Source organism: Myotis daubentonii, chromosome 14 (assembly GCF_963259705.1).
Source record: "Myotis daubentonii chromosome 14, mMyoDau2.1, whole genome shotgun sequence".
In the NCBI taxonomy this organism is placed as follows: domain Eukaryota; kingdom Metazoa; phylum Chordata; class Mammalia; order Chiroptera; family Vespertilionidae; genus Myotis; species Myotis daubentonii.
In genome coordinates this window covers 25509695-25529263 of record NC_081853.1, presented here as the reverse complement: position 1 = coordinate 25529263, position 19569 = coordinate 25509695, and the positions used below count along the sequence as shown (strand labels likewise).

At 46.1% G+C, this 19569-nt stretch overlaps 1 protein-coding gene and 1 pseudogene across 5 annotated transcripts in view; one reads left to right on the top strand and one right to left on the bottom strand.

Moving 5' to 3' along the window:
* Nucleotides 1-6708: 6708 nt before the first annotated feature.
* LOC132215136 (large ribosomal subunit protein eL39-like) lies at nt 6709-7127 on the bottom strand (annotated as a pseudogene).
* Nucleotides 7128-16507: 9380 nt separating this feature from the next.
* The window catches only part of RAF1 (Raf-1 proto-oncogene, serine/threonine kinase), a 71561-nt gene continuing 68499 nt past the window's right edge, over nt 16508-19569 (top strand). For 4 of the 5 annotated variants that reach the window (XM_059663629.1, XM_059663628.1, XM_059663627.1 and 1 more), the window contains exon 1: nt 16508-16647. The gene's annotated coding sequence lies outside the window, so the exon portion shown is untranslated. The remainder of the gene's footprint in view (nt 16648-19569) is intronic. The other variant, XM_059663630.1, reaches the window with a different exon arrangement.

The window sequence follows — 19569 nt, the reverse complement described above, 5'->3', positions numbered from 1 at the left end:
TGGCTTCTTTCCCTGGGCCTCAGAGCAACGCCCCCCACCCCCCACCCCACCCCTCCCACCTCCGCCCCCTGCTCCCGCTCCAGAGTTCTTAGGAGGCGGGGCCCGCCTGTCTGGTCTCTCTCCACTTGAAGAATCCTGGGTCAGGGTGGGGCTGGGATATGGCAAATGCTCCCCACCTTCTCTGTAAATCACCAGGGCAGGCTGTAGCGTCAGAACTAAGCAGGAGCTCTGGTTCGGCTGAGTTTTTCCATCCTCGGGGGGACCAGGGGGTGCCTTTGGGGACTGAGAAAGACAATCTGGAGAGGATGGTCTGAGATAGAGTGGAAAGAACTTGTGCAGGCTTGAGTTTGAATGTTGGCGGTGGCCCTCTCTAGCTGTGTGATCTTGGGGAGGCAACTTCACCTCTCTGATCCCTTGTTTTCTTAGTGAAATGGAGACAATAAAGCAAACCTTACAAGCCTATTGGGAGGATTAAATAAGGTATTTTTTTAAAGCATCTAGCTGCTAGATTCTAGCACATATAAAGTAGCCATCAGTCTGGAAGCACAGAGGAAGTTTTAGGGGAAAAAATGGTTTATTGATAATACATAGTAAAATTCTCTATATTTTCAGACTTTAGGATCACCCTGTGGTAATAATAATTGCTAGTACTTATATGGTACATACCATGTCCCAGGCACTATTCTAAAGGTTTTACATATATCAACTCATTAATTCTTCATAACAATCCCACATCATTCCCATTTTACAGATGAGAAAACTGAGGCTCAAAAGTTAAATGACTTACCCAAGGCCACCTGGGTAGTAAGTGGCAGAACCAAGAATTAAACCTAGGCAGTTAACCATTATACTATAGCTAACTATTTTTCTATAGTTGCTTTTTCTAATACAGCTGATGTCTTGACACTCAAATAATGCTAATTGATAAAATAATGACAATGACAATTATAATGGTCACAGAGTCCCAGCATTGCAAAAGGCTCTTAAGAGGTCACCCAGTGACTGTGGTCTTAACCTTCTGCCTTTCTCAATCAAGAATACTCCAAAAAATAAAAACAAATAAAAAAAAATAATACTCCAAAAATACTTGGGGCCCTAACCAGTTTGGCTCAGTGGATAGAGCGTCGGCCTGCGGATGCAAGGGTCCCAGGTTCGATTCCGGTCAAGGGCATGTACCTTGGTTGCGGGCACGTACCCAGCAGGGTGTGTGCAGGAGGCAGCTGATCGATGTTTCTCTCTCATTGATGTTTCTAACTCTCTATCCCTCTCCCTTCCTCTCTGTAAAAAAATCAATAAAATATATTTAAAAAAGAAATACTTGGGAAGGAGTTAGCAAATTGACTTTGTCCGATCTGATAGGGGAAAAGTGGGCTCTCGGTGTGATTTCTCTTATTGTGATGGTGGCTACCTCTTAACGTGTTTGATTTATTTGCATGTTTCTTTTTTTTGTGAACTGTCTTTTCGTATCCTTTGGTTATTTTTAATTGGGCACTTGGTCTTTTCTTATTGATTTTTGGAGTGCCCTTATTATATTATAGAAACCAATTATTTGTCTGTGAATTGAACGGCAAATATTTTTTCCCAGTGTGCCACCTGACCTTGGATATTGCTTAAGGTATTTATTACCATGCAGAAAGTTGACTTTTATGTGGTTGAATTTATCAACCTTTTTTCTTTTACAGCTTCTGGCATTTGCATCACGCTTAGAAAAGCTTCCCCTGCACTGAAAACATTTGTTTAAGCTTTCACATGTTTTCCTCTAGTGTGCATATGGTTTCATTTTTTATGTTTAAATTTTCACTCTTTGCATTTCATTTTGGTGTAATTTGCAAATTAGATGTTGAACTACTCCCCCCCTCCCCTCTTTTTTTTCTAGGTGTTAGGAAAACAGCACGTTGGGTCCCATTCACCTACTTGTCTGGTACCTCCAAGTCTAGCTTGGGATAATTTCTGTCCAGTTCTCCTTGGTTCCAATTTTTTTATTTATTTATTTATTTATTTATTTATTTATTTATTTATCGTAATCCTCACCTAAGAATATTTTTTTCATTGCGGGGTGTTTGTGGGAGGCAACCAATAAGTGTTTCTCTCTTGCACGGATGTTTCTCTCTCTCTATCCCTCTCTCTTCTTATCTCTCTAAAATCAATACAAACATATTTTTAAAAGTTAAAGGATAAATCATAAAGAAAATCATTAAGGGGGGGAGGGAGTGGGTGGAGGTGAAAGAGGGAATGGGGGATAAATGGTGATGGAAAAAAATTAAATTTAATTAAATTTTTAAAAATAAAAACATCAAAATACAGACAAAATACTTCCATGGCTTAAAAACATCCAAAACTACAACAATAACTATAACTACGAAATCACCAAAAATAAATAAAACAGCTTCAAAATAAAAAGGTAAACAAAGGACTAGGGACACACACTTGCAATCAGTATGCAAGACATTAACTGCTTTCTCATAAAAATTAATTCACACATATTGACAAGAAAAAATGCCAATACCCCAGGAGTCAAAGCTCATGCACAGATAAGTCGGAAAGTGGGGAACATATACGTGGGAAAATATTCACCTGCACAATTAATCAAAGGGATACAACCTAAAGCAGTAATAAAGTACTTTTATTCTCTTTCTAATAATCACCAGGAAAAAAATTATAATATTTTGCGCTGACAAAGGGGTAGTGAAACTGGCAATCTCAAATGCCACCAGTGGCAGCACCCATTTGGAAAACAAGCTGGCAATATAGAGTAAGGGCCCTAAAAATGTTTACTCCAGTAAATTCAGTAATAATCTGAAGCATTAAAGCTATTTGAAAAGATAAAGGAGACACTTATTAGATCCCTAATAGGTACCTTGCTCTTTACATATCTTATCTCCAATTCTCTCAATAATCTCATGAGGTCTATATTCTTGGCTCCGTTTACAGATAAGAAAACCCAGGCTCTGTGAGGTTAGGCCTCAGTCCAAGGCCACATGGCTTATAAGTTACAGAACTGGCCTTTGACTTGAGCTGATCCGGTTCTAAAGGCTCTGGGCTCTCAGCTCCCCTTGGCTGCTTGGGAGTCAGAGCCCTGGCCCCTCCTTCAGGCCAGCTCACCCACCTGATGAATTGTGGGAGGTAGGGGCAGGAGGTCAGGAGGTGGTTTGCATTGAAAAGTCTCTAAGGTTTCTGTAAGCTCTGAGCTTTTGTGAATCTATTGCTGTAAGTCAACCTCAGGAAGGACAAACACAGAAAAAAGTAAGAATTGTGCAGAAAATATTAGACACATTTCATTTCCCCCTTCAGCTTTGTGACTTTCAGCCAAGATTAATCTTTGTTTTGGATTTTCATTTTGGGAATGTTGGTGTTTTCTTAATTAAAATGAGCTGCTTACTATATTTCAGTGCCTATTTATTTATTGAACAAATATATTGTAATGGTTAAAAGTGCAGGTTCTATATGTGTGAGTTCATTATAGTACTATTGCACATTTTCTCTTTGAAATTATATTAAAAATAAGTAGCTATTTTTAAAAAGTTAAGGGGGTGGGGTTGAACTGTTTGAATTGGATCCAGAGCTCAGGCATGTTAGCTGTGTGTCCTTGCCTCAGTTCCCTCATCTGTTGATGATGTTCTCTGTCTCACAGGGTTGTTATGTGAATCAACCATATCATTTACTACTTACTATTCTAGTATGCCTTATGGCATTAGGCCTGATATAGTTATTAGCTCTCAATCATTGTTAGCTATTTTTGTTAATATTAACTTTGTTACTACATTAACCAACTTGCTTTGGAGTTGTTTGGTTTCTGAAAATGTTTTCTAACAGAAAGCATTGCTTTTCCTGGTAGAGCAAATGTGGACAGGACCCCAACGTTATTAGAGGGAATCTGAGGAGGAAGATAAAACCTAAATTGCCCAGAACCATAATGAGGGAATGAACTAAGAGAAAACAACCTATAGAATTTTAAATGTGCAAACTATATCTGAGGCTGAGAAAAGGGCTGCACAGATTAATGCTAATCTGGTGTCAGAAGCTTCTAGCTAAGGTTGACCTCTTGTATCATCTTTAAGTCTTTCCCTTCTAGAGAGGTAGGTGAAGGGGTACAAACTTAAGCTGAATCCCAGACGATCCCGTCCACACCTACTGAACAAACAAAGCTCCTCAAGTCTCACCTACTCTAAGTTATGTGGTCAACATCTATTTGTAAAAAGTGCAAATATTGTTAATTATAAGAATATCCAAATTCTCACAACATAGTTAACCTAAGTCTGGTGAAGGTGGTTAGTTGACCTCTCCAATACCAAGCTGTGAATCCACAAGAGCCTCAGAGGCTAGTGAGGGGAGTGGGGCTGGAGGGCAGGGGTGAGGGGTGGGGTGGGGTGGGGTGGGGGGAGGAGCAGGCCATCCAAGGGCACAAAGCTGCAGGAAGACAAAGACATTGGGAGGATGTCTCCTTGGGACCTGGGACACTCCTTCAGGTCAAAGACACCCTCCCTCTGCAAGTGTGTGCATAGCTTCCCAGTGATTTCCATGTTCTACAAGATCTTTCTTCAGAAGAAGGAAAAGAATGACCTTCACTTAATGTCAATATTGCCAGAGAGGACATGAACAGGTGATCACTGGAACATATATTAGGATTCTATTACAAGTGATAGAAAAACTAACTCAATGGTTTTAGGTTTTAAGAAAAGGAATGTAATGCTACATGAAACAGGAAAGTCTGGGTCTGGCTGGTTGTGGGTCTGGCTGGTTGTGGGTCTAGCTGGTTGTAGGTCTGGCTGGTTGTAGGTCTGGCTGGTTGTGGGTCCGGCTGGTTATAGGTCTGGCTGGTGGTAGGTCTAGCTGGTTGTAGGTCTGGCTGGTTGTAGGTCTGGCTGGTTGTAGTCTGGCTGGTTGTGGGTCTGGCTGGTTGTAGGTCTAGCTGGTTGTAGGTCTGGCTGGTTGTGGGTCTGGCTGGTTGTGGGTCTGGCTGGTTGTAGTCTGGCTGGTTGTAGGTCTAGCTGGTTGTAGGTCTAGCTGGTTGTAGGTCTGGCTGGTTGTAGGTCCGGCTGGTTGTAGGTCCGGCTGGTTGTAGGTCTGGCTGGTTGTAGGTCTGACTGGTTGTAGGTCTAGCTGGTTGTAGGTCTGGCTGGTTGTGGGTCTGGCTGGTTGTGGGTCTGGCTGGTTGTAGTCTGGCTGGTTGTAGGTCTAGCTGGTTGTAGGTCTAGCTGGTTGTAGGTCTGGCTGGTTGTAGGTCTGGCTGGTTGTAGGTCCGGCTGGTTATAGGCCTGGCTGGTTGTAGGTCTGACTGGTTGTAGGTCTAGCTGGTTGTGGGTCTGGCTGGTTGTGGGTCTGGCTGGTTGTGGGTCTGGCTGGTTTTAGTGCTCAACAGATGCCAGCAGGACCCTGCATGGCTTCAGGCTCAGCAATCACTGTGTGAAGGTAGCTGAAGCGACCCCAGCCTTCCCTTCTCCCAAGGCTCAAGTTCAGGGGAAAAGTCAGAAGACATTTGGGGGCTTCCTCAAAAATCCTGAGATTCACTTTGATTGGATCCAGTTGGGTATGTGTTCATCCCTGAACCAATTACAGTGACCAGGGGCATGTGCAATTTTGATTGGCCAGGCCTGAGTCACATGCTCTGTGTAACACTAAGACCTGAATTAGATTATTATGTTTGAGTTCCTTGCATATAGTTATACTTCATTTGTCTACAAACAACCCCCCTCTACACACACACACACACACTGGGGTCGGGAGGGGACTGTGCTTGGCATCTCTTCATCCACAGTGGCTAGATCAGTGCCTGGCTCCTAGCATACAGTACATACTCAGTAAATGGCCATTGAAATAAACTGAATTGTAGATAATGAAGTATGAACTGGAGAACTGAGATGATTGTCCATATGACTTAGCAAAACAAGGCAACACAAGCACAGCTTTGGCCCTGATTATCAGGCTTTCTTTCTCCTTTTGGAATCATCCAACCCAAGTCAATGAAGGACACTACCTATTTTAGACTCTGGATAGTGGTGACAATGAAATAACCTGAAATTAAAAAGTTTTAGTCATCCAATAAGTGTTGTTTCATTAGAATTTACCTCAGAGTTAGAATCACAGTTTCTCTTCTGCCTTAGCTAATTGGGAAATAAGTATATATTAAGCACCACCTGCATGCTCAGTTCTACATGCCGGTGGATCATGGTAGGAGAATATTACAAAAATAAATCATGAGGCCCTCATTCCAGAGATTGAGGCCAGAGCCACTTCCATTTTTAAAAAATTTTTATTTATTGATTTGAGAGAGAAACATTAATTTGTTGCTTCACTCATCCATGAACCCACTGGTTGACTCTTGCATGTGCCCCTACTGGGCATCATACCCACAACCCTGGCAAATCGGGACATAGCTCCAACCAACTAAACTAACAGGCCAGGGACATTCCTAGCATATTTTAATTTTATTTTTTAAAATATATTTTTATTAATTTCAGAGAGGAAGGAAGAGGGAGAGAGGTAGAAACATCAATGATGAGAATTATTATCAGTTGCCTCCTGCACACCCCACACTGGGGAAGCCCAAAACCTGGGCATGTATGTGCCCTTGACCAGAATCAAACCCGGGACCCTTCAGTCCACAGGCTGACGCTCTATTCACTGAAACAAACCAGCTAGGGCCTGGTATATTTTTTAAAATGTAAAATGCCAAAGCAGATAGTTAAAATGGTGATGATATATTTTAAATGCTTATATTCAACAAATTAATTCTTTTTTTTTTTTTTTAAAGGTCTCACATTTATTACTGAATCAACCTTCTATTTCAGGGGGAAAAAATCAACAGAGCAAAATCACAAGTTCATTAATCTTCCAATTAAAATGCCCCAACTGTCCAGGCAGTAGCATCTTTTCAGTCATTTAAGGGTGTAGGCAACCTGGATACAGCATAAATATGTGAGTCATCTCTCATGTGTGATTTCTCATAGGCCCAGTTTGGTTCTTCTCCAATGTCTCCTCTTTGAGTTGTACCTGATTTTATTACAGTTTTCATCCGAATCCATTGGGGAATGGGCCGATTCTGCTTTTGTTTCTTGGCCAGGAACCTCTTGATCCTGAAAGTCTTGTGGGAAGACATGGTGAAGGAAAGGCGAACTCGCACACCTCGATGGCAGAGAAAGAGCACAAATTAATTCTTTTAAATCATAATCCCATTATAACCATAACAGAAATTAATGATGCTTTTTGCAAGATAATTACAGGATTTATTTTAAAACTTAATTTATAGCTGTGGCTGATTGTACTTTTCTTTTTAAAAAAATATTTTTAATTGATTTTTAGAGAGAGGAAGGGAGAGGGATAGAGAAATAGAAACATCTATGAGAGGGAAATATTGATTGGCTGCCTCCTGCATGCCCCCTACCGGGGACTGAGCCGGCAACCTGGGCATGTGCTCTAACTGGGAATCAAACCATGAACTCCTAGTTCATGGTCCAACACTCAACCAGGCTGATTGCACTTTTCAAAGATGGCTGTGACAATATGTCCCACCCATATGAGTTTCTCTAACCTTGACAGGTCCCCATCAAGAGAAGGAATCTGTTTTCCCTGCCCTTGAACCTGGGTGGGCTTGTGACTGTTTCAATCAGGAGAGTATGGCGCACTTTCTGCATTGTTTGCTAGTGCTCTGAGTTGCCATGTAAGAATTCTGATGACCCTGAGGCCACCATGCTGGAAAGACCAGGAGGAGGTGCTCTGTCAGATAGTCCCAGATAATATTCTCTCTCTCTCTCTCTCTCTCTCTCTCTCTCTCTCTCTCTCTCTCACACACACACACCCCTTTCAGCCACCCCCGCGGAGGTGCCAGGCATAGGAGTAAAGAAACCATCTTGGCGGTGGACCCTCCAGCCCCAGCCATTGGAGTCCTTTCTCCTGAGGCCCCAGACATCCCGGGGCAAGCTGTCGCTGATAGGTCCTGTCTGCATTCCTAACCCAGACAATCTGTGAGCATCCTATATAATAAAAGACTAATATGCAAATCAACCGGTTGCTATGATGCGCACTGACCACTGGGGGCAGAAGCTCAACGCAGGAGCTGCCCCCTGGTGGACAGTGTGCTCCCACAGTGGGGAGTACCACTCAGCCAGAAGCCAGGATCACGGCTGGCGGACATCCCTCGAGGGGTCCCAGACTGCAAGAGGGCCCAGGCCGGGCTGAGACCACCCCTTCCCCTCCTCCCCCCAGTGCATGAGTGTGGTGCACTGGGCCTCTAGTTATAAAATAGTTGAGGTTTTATACCCGAGTTTGTGGTGACTTGTTACTCAACAACGGGCTATTGGAGTAATGGTCTACCACAGACAGTGGGATCTGGTGACAAGGCTCCATGTTAAAACTGTATGCTGGGTGGTTTCTCCTTTTACTGGTATTCTCGTTAGTGTACCTCTGTGACCTTGTTTGGGGAGAGCTGGCAAATTTTAAGACCCTTCTGGGGCCATATAACCTTCCTGGCTTCTCTCCAGAATCAGCTCCATAATTTCTGAGCCCATTGAAAACTGAAATGTGGGGCCCCTCTTTCACGAAGAAGGAAAAAGTGCCATCAAAAGTATTACAGCTGCCCTAACCTGTTTGGCTCTGTGGATAGAGCGTCGGCCTGCAGACTGAAAGGTCCCAGGTTCGATTCCGGCCAAGGGCATGTACCTGGGTTGCGGGCACATCCCCAGTGGGAGGTGTGCAGGAGGCAGCTGACTGCTGTTTCTCTCTCATTGATGTTTCTAACTCTCTATCCCTCTCCTTTCCTCTCTGTAAAAAACGAATAAAATATTTTAAATGGTTAAAAAAAAAAAGTATTACAGTGTAGAACTTTTTCCTTTCTCTTGACCTGTCACAGCGTTTTGTGTTTGCTATTTAATGTTGGGTTCCCGGAGGTGCAGGGATCTTCACAGGGTGAGTGCAGCCTCCACTAGGGCCCATGTGTGCCTGCTGGCTGCAGGGTCTTTCCCAGGGCTGCTGGAGGGGGTAGAGGAAGGGAGGCTGGACAGGACTTGACACGCAGGTTGCAGGTGGAGGGAAGTGTCAGAAAGGAAGGCTAGTAGGGAGCTGGCTAGAACCCCTGGGAGTCAGGAGGCAGGACTATGTGTGAGCAGAGGTTCCAAGGCCCCTATTTGCATGCTCCATTGTCCCATCCGACTTCACTTATCAAAACACAAATTCAGAGATAAAATTATCAAGAATTTTAAGATAGAGACCACAGATCATTAAAACCAAGCTCTGGGCCTTCTGAGTGCAGGCAGGGGTCTGCCCTGGCCTCATGCTCATGAAGCCCACTCTGCTTCTCACCAACACAAGATGCTTTAGTAAGGGTCTCAGCCTCACCAAAGCCCCATGACACGTGTTATTGCCCCCGTTTCACACATAGGAAAACCTTTCAGACAGGTGTATTAGCTTGTTGGCCTGACCCGAGTTACACAGCTAATAGGAAGAGTAGCTGGAAATTCAGTCTGCCCTGGCCTGTATGGCTCAGTTGATTTGGCATCATCCCGGGCACCAAGGGGTTGCTAGTTTGATCCCTGGGCCTGGGTTGTGGGCTCTATCCCTGGTGGGGTGTGTGGAGGAGGCAGCCAGTCAATGTGTTGCTCTCACATTGATGTTTCTCTCTCTCTCTCTCCCTCTCCCTTCCTCTCTCTCTCTTAAAATTAATTAAAAAGAAATTCAATGCCTGATTCCAAAATGTGTCCTTCTCTGCCAGTTGACACGATGAGAGACTGAGAAAAGACAGTGTAATGAGGTGTGGGCTGAAGTGGGAAGCTCACAAAAATTCAGAGAAAGGACAAACACTGTAGGTCGCAGCTGCCAGAGAAGGCTCCGCAGAGATGTGGTCCTGGAGCTGGGGTTGAAAGTCGGGAAGAGCATTTTCAGCAGAGGGGAGAGTGTGAGCTGCTTCTCCAGGTGCACTGGGCTCCGCAGGCCTGCGAGGAGAACGGGCACCCTTCCTGGGACAGGAGGAGCCAGGCCAGTGAAATAGGCCAGAACCTCAGAGGCAGGCCTCCAACAGGAAAGGGATGCCCTTTACCAAATGTCATAGAGGCGGTGAGGCCTGGGCGTGGGAAAGCCTCCTGGAGGGATGTTTCCATGAGAAGAGGCATCCAGGGGTGGCTGTGGAAGGCAGACGGCTGGGGCTTAATGGAGGGATGGGTGAGAAAATTGAGCCTGAGTCCACACTATTTTTAGACACATTTGGCCCTAAAAGGGAAGAAAGAATGATGAGGGTGGCAACCGAAAGGGGGAAAGACACACTTGAAAATTCTGGTGTTTTTCTTCTTCAAGACCTGGCAGACTTGTTTATTTAGGGCAGAAAGCAGTAAGTCAGGGGAGGTGTTGGAGAGGAAGGGAATGAGGAGCAAGACTCCCTGAGCACCTGCTGCGTGCCAGGGCCTGTCCTTCTCTGTGTCATTTCTTCCCAATAACCCCGGAAGGCAGGTGTTCCTACTCCGACATCACCTGAGGGAGAGGCCAGGCATCACAGCCAGGAGGGCTCAGCTGGCATTTGATCTCCTGCTGGTCTGACTTCAGAGCCCATGCCTGCTACTCCGCAGAGGAGAGGGGAGGGACGGTAGCCAGCCCTGGATGCCTCTCCTCACCGAAACATGCTCCAGGAGGGCTTCCCGCCCAGGCGTCTCCGCCTCTATGACATTTGGTAAAGGGCATCCCTGTCCTGTGGAAGGCCTGCCTCTGAGGTTCTGGTCTGTTTCACTGGCCTGACGCCTCCTGTCCCAGGAAAGGTGCCTGTTCTGTTCTCAGGCTTGCAGCTCCCAGCAAACCTGGAGAAGCAGCTCACACTCTCCCCTCTGCTGAAAATGCTCTTCCCAACTTTCAACCCCAGCTCCAGGACCACATCTCTGGGGAGCCTCCCCTGGCAGCTGCGACCTACAGTGTTTGTTCCTCTCAGCAGCTGCTGAATAAAGAATATGGTGGAAAGGCGGCAGCTCAGGCTCCTGTTGGAAGTGGTTTTCAGGTTTAAGGTATGGTCTGGGGATGATGGAAGTCGGAGGAGGTGGAGCCATGGAGATGGTAGCAGAGACTGACTGAGGCCCTGTGTTGGCTACACCTCAGAGGCAGATGGACCCCATCGGTCACTGTCAGTGGGGCTGATGTGAGAGACACATCAATTTGTTGCCTCCTGCATGTGCCCAGACCAGGGCTGGGGTTTGAACTTGAAACCCAGGTACATGCCCTTGACCAGGAATTGAACCCGTGACCCTTTGGTCTGTGGGCTGACACTCTAACCACTGAACAAACCAGCTAGGGCTAAACTTTAAATTATTTACTTATTATTATTAACATATTTTTATTGATTTTAGAGAGGACGGGAGAGAGATAGGAACATCAATGAAAACTTAGCTGTTTTCCAAACATGTGCTAAGTCACACCTCCTATGCCTTTGCCCATACTGTTCCCACCTCTGACTCTGCTCTCCCTCTCTTCTCACTCTGGAAAATTCTGACTCCTCCTTTGGAATTCAGTTTAAATGTTGCCTCTGCAGAGACCTCTGTGACCCTCCCTGGCAGAACTGGTAGCTCCCTCCCCTTTCTGGGTGCCCTCCCACAGAACTTGGATAGCTCGCCATTAGAGTACATTGGGATCACCTGGTGGGGTAAGTGTTTGTTTACCTGGCGCCCTCTCCAGCACTCAGTCCAGGCCAGCCCACACTTCAAACCCATCTGTGACTAAAATTAAACTCACCAGAGAGGCAGGATGGAATGGGAAGGCCACAGGACTGGGAGTCAGACCAGATATGACTCCATCCTCTGTCCTCTTCCCACCTCCCCAGCCCCATCTCCTCCCCAGCCTTCTCTGTGCTCTGACCACACTGGCCTGCACTCCTTTCCCACTTCATGGCCCTTCAGTGCTGCTCCAACTGCTTAGCATGCTCTTCCCCTGGCTCTCGCTCATGTCTCAGTGCCCAGCTTAACCACCAATTCCTAAGAGAAGTCTACAGGCATTCCCCTCCCCCTTCTATCATTCTCTAGTCCAGCGGTTCTCAACTTGTGGGTCGCTACCCCTTTGGCGGTCGAACGACCCTTTCACAGGGGTCGCCTAAGACCATCCTGCATATCAGATATTTACATGACGATTCATCACAGTAGCAACATGACAGTTACGAAGTAGCAACGAAAATAATTTTATGGTTGGGTCACAACATGAGGAACTGTATTTAAAGGGCCAGAAGGTTGAGAAGCACTGCTCTAGTCATTCCCTTTATTGATTTATCACAATCCTAACTCTGGTGTTGATATATTGGTTCACTTGTTTGCCGCTTGTCTCCCTGCTAGACCTCGAGGGCAGGGACTTTGACTTGTTCAGTGCAGGGCCTGGCACATATTAAGGACAACGTTAATCTTCGTGAGGAATAAACAAATGAACAGGTTCAGATCCCTGTTCCACCACTTCCCAGCTTTGCCCTTGGATTAATTACCCTCTCGGAAGGCTTCCTCATTTGAAGATCAGGCCTTTCAAGTTGAGATGAGTAAGGGAGATTGTGTAAAATGTCTGATTATATGAAGAGTCTCCATGAAAGGTAACTATTATTTGTGAAGTTTTTCTTTCCTTCATCTGAAAAATGCACCCTTTTGCCAGGCTTGGAGACCTGGTGTTTTTTTCCAAAGAATTTTTTATTGAGGTGTAACAAATGTATAGAAAAGTGCACATACCAGTTACTGGTATATATGTAGATACATATAATATACACACACCCATGTAACCACCTCCTAAATTAAGGAGTAGAGCATTCCAATACCCAGGCATGTTTCCATAGTAGTCTCCCCAATCACTCCTCCCACCGAGCATACCTCCTGTTCTTCCCCTCCTCTGTTTGATCTGAGATCATGCCATGTCCAGTCTTCCTTCATGCCATTTCTGACTCATTCCTTTCCCCCTTTTCTCTCCTGAGACCTTTCCGAATAACCCTAGCTCTCCTGACCTCTCCTACCACCTGTGGATGAAAAAAAGGGGTTCTATGGGAAGTAGATGGGTGGGTAGTCATGGCCCAGGTATAGAGCTTCTCTACTAAAAGGCTTATCTTTGCCTTAAGTAAGCCCTATCCTTTGTTTCTGTGAGTCTAGGTTAACATACCTTTGAAATGCTCCCTTTCACAACCCTCCTTTCTTTTTTTTTTAAAACATATTTTTATTGATTTCAGAGATGAAGGGAGAAGGAGAGATAGAAACATCATTGATGAGAGAGAGTCATCGATTGGCTGCCTCCTGCATAGCCCCCACTGGGGATCGAGCCTGCAAGCAAGGTATGTGCTCTGACCAGGAATTGAACCAGAGCCCTCCTGGTTCATAGGTCAACGCTCAACTGCTGAGCCACACCAGCCAGGCTCATACCCCTCCTTCTAATATGAGTCCGCCCTAATAAGAGTTCAACAACCTTGTAATCCAATCTCTGCCTTGCTTTCTCCCTCCATGTGATCTTCCTTATGGTCTCTCCTTAATTTCAAAGGCAAAAAAGAAACTGCAAAACTGTTATTCTCTGGAGGATTTGAGATCTTGCTCCCTGGCATGTGTCACCAGTTTGGCTCAAATAAACTCTTATAAAAATTCTCTACAGGTTTGAACATTTCTTCAACACACCAAATCAGAGGTTTCAAAGTGGGGACATGCAACCCAGCGGAGTGCAAGATGATTCCTGCAATTCCACTCCTGGTATATGCCTGAAAAAACTGAAAACAGGTACTCCAACAAGTACATATACATGCATGCTCATAGCAATCACTATGCACAATCGCAAAGAAATGGAAACAGCCCAAATGTCCATCAACAAATGAATGGATAAACAAAGTGGTACATACTTACCTATTTAGCTATAAAAAAGAATGAAGTAATGACACGTGCAACCACATGGATGAACCTTCAAAAACATGATGCTAAGTGAAAGAAGCCAGACACAAAAGGTCACATATTGTATGATTCCATTTATATGAAATACCCAGAACAGATACAGCCACGGTGATAGAACACACATATTGGTGGCTGCGAGGGGCCGGGTGCGGGTGGGATAGAAGAAACTGTTTAATGGGTTTTACTTTGGAGTGATGGAAATGTTTTGGAACCAGATGGTGGTGGTGGTTGTACAACCTTGTAAATGTACTAATTGCTACTATACAATGATTAGTTTCATGTAATGTGAATTTTACCTCAAAAATTTTTTTGAAAAAATTAAGTTGGCACTTTTTTTTGGCACGATATTGATCAGCTGAGAGGTTTGAATGAGGCACAGGTTCCTGAAGATTTCTAAGCTGTAAAGTGCAGGACAAATACCTGGGGCAACTGAAAGGAATGGCCTAGGGTCAGCAGGTGTGGCTTTGCAGCTCTGCCCTAAATAGTGATGATGATAAGAGATAGCTATAGTAATTACAGCTGACACTTTTAGTGTAAATGAGCCAGGCACTATTTTAAGTGCTTTACATCTTCAACTCACCAAAGTCTTACCATGCTATCAGGTGGGTGCCATCATGTTTTCTTTATAGATGAGGCAGCTAAGGACCTGAGGTCTAAAGGACTTTTCCAAGTCACAGTTGAAGAAGCGGCAGAGTACAAATTTGAACCTGGGCAGTTAGACTCCACAAACTGAAGTCTAAAACCCAAGGCTCTGTGCTAAGTGCTTCCTATTATTTAATCCTATAAAGTAGGTGTTGCTGTTATGTTAAAGAAAAAAAAAAACGACAGGCCCAAAATGTGTCACTCATATTAAAAGCCCATGATACCAAACCTAGACTTAATACCTGATCTAATCGCAGATCCAACCTCTCCCAGACACAGTTTTCTGGTCAAGCACCGGTAAGGTAATCTGTCACACAGGCCCTTTCCATCCCCCATGGAAAGAAGAGGCAATCTGTATGATAAAACCCTTTCCCTTCTCTTCCCCCAAAGAAAAGATGTTACTGCCCCATCCCCAATAGCTCCCTTGCCCCACCCTTCTTCCTATAAAAACCTTCCATTTCATACCCCTAGGAGCACCTTTCTAGTTGCTGGGTAGGATGCTGCCTGATATTGCTCAATAAGGTCAATTAGATCTTCAAGATTACTCAATTGGATTAAAAAAAATATATATATATATAATTTTATTGATTTTTAGAGAGAGGGAGAGGGAGAAACATCGTCGTGAGAATGAAACATTGATAGGCTGCCTCCTGCACACCCCCTACTGGGGATTAAGCCGGTAACCCCAGGCATTTGCCCTGACTGGGAATCCAACCGGCAACCTTTAGGTGCATGGGAAGACCCCCTACACTGGGCTGAATTTTGTTTGGTTTTTTAGTGATTCCTATTTTAAAAAAACAAACAAAAAACAACGCCCCTCATACTTCCTCCACATTCAATGCCTTCATCTTTCCCCTGCACTTACTAGTATTTTCGTGTTGGTCTACATACTCCAACATTATCTCATCGTGCTTCACTTTATTTTTCTTTAATACTGCACATATTGCCTGAATATTATTTATAGGAAACTGGTTGCATAAACGGAGCTAGCTCCACAGTATGGAAGACCTATCATCTATCTGTTAAAAAAGAATGAGCCAGCCCTACAGTTTCCTATAAATAGTGCGAGTGTATCTCTAATGCAAACAATATGGCAATAAACATCTTTGCACATACCATTTTTGTGCATAGGTGTTCATATTGCTTTGGAATTCGTACCTAGAAGTGGCATTGGTGGGAGGAGGGGTATGTACATTAAACATGTCAATAGAGAATCAATTGCCCTCCCCAGACCCATTCCGGCCAGTGCTGATGGAGGGCGGGTCCACGACGGGCTTTCATCTGTTTTGGACCACACTGGATATTACCACTTTTTACCTTCTTGCCAATCTGATGGGGGGAAAAGGAACCACCAATTTACAGATGAGGAAACTGAGTTTCAGGAAAGTTTAGGGACTTTCCCACCTAACCGGTAAGTGGTGGAGTCGCGATTTGATAACCCTAGTGCCCGACTCTGGAGGGGATGCGCCCAAGCTGGACAGCCGTCGACGCCGAGCATCCTCAGGTACTTCCCGGCCTTGCGATGCTGGCGAGTTGGCCTTCCTCCCTCTGGCCTCAGACCCCTGGGAGGCGGCCAATCGCTGGCCCTTCTCAGCTGCCAACAGCCTCTCCCAAGCGCCGGCGACGATTGGCCCTACAGCCTGCCCATCTCCGAAATGGCGACCAGCTGGACGGCGAGGCCACGCCCCTTCCCAGGGAGGCGGGGCCTCCATTCAGGCCAGAGCGATAGATACCCGAGCCAGGCGGGCTCGCGCAGAAGCAGAGAGACGGTGGCGCCGCAGGTCGGGAGGAGGAGCGCCGAGCAGACGGCTCGCTTGCCGGGGCCGCCCGAGAGTTTCTTCATCGCGGGCGCTGGGGCCGCCATCTTAGATGGAGGGAGTAAGACGAGAAGGAGCGTGAGACGAGAAGGGTTCCCTGCCGCTCTCCTTGGGCCCCACAGAGGGCCGGCTGCCCGGGCTTTGGGGCGTGTGCCCTGAGGCGCGCAGCACGAGTGCGACGATGCGGGGGCTGCCCGGGGCCCCGTCCCCTGGGCTGGGGACGCGCCGAATGTGACTGCCTCCCGCTCCCTCACCCGGCGCGGGGAGGAGGAGCGGGCCAGACGCTGCCGCCGGACGGACGACGGGACACGGAGGCGGCCCGGCTCCTTCAGGTAGCGGCGGGGCCGAAGCCGGGATGCCGGGGGAGGCGGGCGGCGGGCTGAAAGGGTCGCTTCCCCGTCGGCCCGGACTGGGCGGCGCTGACGGAGTGGCCCCGCGGCTGGTGGGTGGAGGGCCCCAGCCAGGCCGCTGTCACCCCGGTGGCGCTGGCGGGCGGGGACCCCGGGGCCCGGTGTCATGGCCGGCGAGCCGAGTTCCCACATCTCCGCTCTAATTTCCTTGTGTTTCGGGGGAACGTGCCGGCGCCACCCCTGTGCCCCGTGCACATTCCTCACGTTTTGGTAATGGGAAAAGCCGCCCGGAGCTGCCCCGTATTGTGTTGTCACTCAGATGAGCTCATTCCTTTTCTTGGGGGCGGGGAGGGGGGGCGCGGAGTGTGGGACCCGGGCTGGCATCTTCTCTCAGGGACCGTCACTCAAGTGACAGCCTTTTTAGGGAAGACGAGAGGAACCCGGGACCAGCGGAGGATATGATAGGTCACTGCCCCCCCACCCCCGAAGGCATAGGGACCTCGCCTGGGGTTTCAGGACTCGCGGGGTTATTAACGAAAGGTTTGGGGTGCTTATGCTGAGCACTGGTCTCGGGATGCTTTGGAATGAAGGCCCAGGGCTGTCTTTTGTGTGGAGCGAGAGCCGCCGGGCCGCTTCAGTTCTGCAGCTGCACCATGGGCTCTGCAGCGCCAGGCGATGCCGGGAGAGAGGAGTTTGGACACCCGGGGAGGCGAGGCGGCGGTCTTCATTCATTGTTCCCGTGGCGGGGCTCTGGGTGTGCCTCTGGTGCTCCTTTTCTGGTGGGAAGAGTGATAGGCTCTCCCGTGTCTCCTGGTGACTGGGCCGGGCTCCGGAGGAGCACTCGGTCTGTGTGGGGATGAATTCGGCGCACGTCCCTGGAGTATTTCTGCTGGCCTGGTCCTTTGGGGGCTGAGTGGGGGGAATCTACCCTCTGTTGCCCCCCCGCCCCCCGGGCGTGAAAACAATGCGCCGTGATGGGGACGGACTGACTGACCCAGTGCTGCGGGAACTGGGAACTGGCTTTTCCTTGGGGGAGTCGAGGCAGCGTGTCCCCTGGAGGGGACTTTTGCACCGAGGTTTGTTTGGATGAGTAAGTGCTCGCCAGGTGGGGAGGGCAGAGCATGCTCAAGCGAAGGAACAGCTGGTGCGAAGCGCAGAGCCATGCTGGGGTTGGGATGAGTTTGGGGAGCAGCAAATAAATAGTCTGTGGTGCTGGAAGGAAGTGGTGAGAGGTGAGGGCCTAAAGGAAGAGGTGTCTAGATTGTGAAGGCTCTTTGTGGAAGATAGTGAACTAGTTGATTACATTTGGATTATTTTAAATGTGTTGCTTGTTCTTTTTTTTCTTGCTGATGACTAATTTCCCCCCTTGATGATGTTGAAGCTGATAGTAATTGAAAAGATTTACTTTGTTAAACCCAGTTAAGAATATTTTTGGTAAGTGCTTTCTTTACACAGTGAATAAACTGAACTCATATTCCTAGGGATTCTTGCAGAAGATTCTTCTAAAGCAACGATTTTCAACCGGTGTGCCATGGCACACTGGTGTGTCTCAAGAATTTTTAAAACATGCAACACCTGCCCAGGCCGGGTAGCTCAGTTAGAACATTGTCTCCATTGGACTCAAGGTTGCTGTTCCTTCTGTCTTCCCCCTTCAGGGCACAGACAGGAACAAGTAGTCCATGTTTCTCTCTCTCTCTCTCTCTCTCTCTCTTTCTCTCTCTCTCTCTCTCTCTCTCTCTCTCTCTCTCTCTCTCTCTCTCTCTTCTCTCTCTCTCTCCCCTCTCTCCCGCCCTCCCTCTCCCCTAGACTCCCTCTTCTTCCCTCTCCCAGCCTCCCTTCTCTCTCTCTCTCTCTAAAAAAAAAGCAACACTTAGATTTTTAAATAAAAAGACAACAGCCAGCCAACAATAGCTGTCCTGTGTGAATGAATCAAAATTATATCCTTTTTTTGTCAGAAAGGCAAAAAATATATTTTTTTGTGTATGCCGCATAATTTTAGTAATTAGTTTGTGTGTGCTATGAGATGAAAAAGGTTGAAAATCACTCTTTTAAAGTTATAACTTGCTCACAAAAATGTTGACTTTATAAATGTAGTACACTGTACTCGTACTGCATTTTAAATGACTACTGTCCAGTCATATAGAAATTGGCAGGTTATGTAAAATGTCTGAAAAAGTGTAGAATGCAAGTGAGTATTTTAAGTTTAGTAAATGTGTTTTGTACAGTAAACTGTATCTTTGGATTGAGTCCATGGATTCCAATTCTGTTATAAAGTCTTTAGCTTTATGAACATGATTTCCCCAAAAGAGCTGTATTGTGATTAATGCTATGTTAAAATGTTGTTTATTATCATATTAACAGACTTCAGCTAACAGTTTCTAAATCTTTCTTGAGTTGTGATGCTCTTGATGTTGATGGAAGGAGACTAGACTTTGGGTGGAATATATAGGTGATGTGTTATGAAATTGTACACCTGAAACTTATATTAATAACTAATGTTATCCCCCACAACTTGTCTTAAAAAAAAAAGACTCTTTTTGCTTATTTTCACTCTTATCACTTCAAGGACTAAGCTGCTTAAATTGCAACAGAAGCATTTGACCCAGTTGAACACTGGATACTTGGGAAAATAAACCCGTTACAGTTTCTGTTGTAAAAGCTTATCTTTTAGGTATGTGGTGTTTATGAGCATAAATCATAGTGGAATTGCTTAGTCTTGTTAAACTCTTGTTAGTAGTTCAAAAAAAAGTGTATGCCTTCAAAGTAAAAGACTTGAGTGAAATACATTAAAATATTTTAAGGGATTTGGTTTAGCTGAAGAAAACAGTGAGAAGCAGATTAAGCTGGTCATTTATGATGAAAAGAATCTAAAAGATGAAATGGAGAATGTTTAAAATCAAGTGT